The sequence below is a fragment of the Hypomesus nipponensis genome, chromosome 13, assembly GCF_054491055.1.
Source record: "Hypomesus nipponensis isolate SF chromosome 13, ASM5449105v1, whole genome shotgun sequence".
Classification (NCBI taxonomy): Eukaryota; Metazoa; Chordata; class Actinopteri; order Osmeriformes; family Osmeridae; genus Hypomesus; species Hypomesus nipponensis.
Window position 1 is genome coordinate 6775200 of NC_140373.1, and position 1550 is coordinate 6776749.

A 1550-nucleotide genomic window follows, 5' to 3' on the forward strand; every position below is an offset into this window, starting at 1 on the left:
ACCACCATCCCTCTTGAGAAATAATGAGGCCATCTCATTTACTACAAACACAGGCCGTCCACGCTAGCTTGACTGTGCATGCTTGGGGAACACTTCCGCCACGGTTCATTCAATCATGCCTTTGTTTCTGCTCATGGAAGGAGATGGAGATCAGTTTCTTGGACACGTATTAACAGCCACTGTCTTTAAACCACACCTGAAGAAACAGAAAAATATACCGAATTGATGGAAATAGAAGGTGAATAGCATGTTCTTTGGGCCTTTTCAATTACTTTCACGTCAACCTCTTTCATAATTTTGTATTACTTTGCTTACAGACAATTGGTTGAATGGAAACCTAGATTGTTTGCTTTGTGATGAGTGTTATGTGTATCTGGTGTACAGTTTATGCATAAAAACAAGCAATTGCATTTCCTTCAGGTTTCCTGTCAACAGCACCTGTCTGAGAAATGCCCCTGCAATCTCAACCCATCTGAAATGCTGAGGGCCTTACAGTAGAGCGGATTCCGGTCACTATATTTTCTTTCTCTCAGATTAACTCCCTATCATCTGAAATCAATCCCCAACAGCTCAAGTCTGTAAAATAAAGACAACATTATCTGCTGCTGATTAAAAATGTGCATGACTAACATTTTACAGAAGTCAAGAAGAAGAGAGAAGGGCTTTATACTTCTTCTCTGAGTTCCAGAGCCAAGACTTCTGAATGGTCAGAGTTATCCCTTTGTGTTCTAGAATCAGAATGTCGGAACAATGAGACAATCTGACCACTCATTATGGGTACTGTCAACGTCCCTTTTGTTGTAGTCAATGCACAGCCTGTTCTGTATCATCATTGTTATGATTTGCAATGTATTCTAATGTTCCATCTCTACAGTTCTTTATTCTGGCCCCTGACTACCAGTGTTCACAAAAAGGAGGCTGAAGAGCGAGATTGTGAAAGGGAGAGAGAGGACACTGTTGTTTGAAGAACGCTAACAATTTCCAACGATGAAAATTCATAAGTTGGCCACAGGCTGGGGCAAAAATGTCTGCATAGCTTTGGCGAAATGCAAATGTTTGTTCTTTACGTTGAAAAAGGTGAACTTTCTGTGAAAGGTCTCCTTTGTGATTATTTAGGACAAAATTGCCATGATGTAAACTTGTTTGACCTCAGTCGTGTCCTAGTATTGTCTCAGAAATGTTCCCTTGTTAAAGCTGCAATAGGTAACATAAAATAAATAAAAATATGAGTAACAGTGCCCCCACATCTTGTCTTCACTTACATGCTTTCCTCCACCTCAAGTTTGATTGGCAGTTGTTTCACAAAATAAGCCAAGAAGGAAAGCCTACCACATCAGAGCCGCTAAGGTTGCTAAACAACTCTTGGAAAAATCGTACCTATTATATCTTTAATAAAATGAAAAATACGAAAACCAATTAGGAAATAAATGGTAAAAATGAAGTCATTAAATGTGCACAGATAGTATATGTAAGTATTTGAGAATCTAAGCCTTCTTAAAGAGGCAGATAGTTCCACAGTTGAGGGGCGGAGCAGAAGGCCTGGTACCCCA

General features: G+C 39.6%; 1 long non-coding RNA gene across 1 annotated transcript; it reads left to right on the forward strand.

The window, feature by feature from the left end:
- Positions 1 to 336: 336 nt before the first annotated feature.
- LOC146259727 (uncharacterized) lies at positions 337 to 1224 on the forward strand. Its single transcript, XR_014729633.1, has 3 exons — positions 337 to 509; positions 640 to 706; positions 875 to 1224. It is a non-coding gene; the product is annotated as an uncharacterized LOC146259727 (long non-coding RNA).
- Positions 1225 to 1550: the final 326 nt, after the last annotated feature.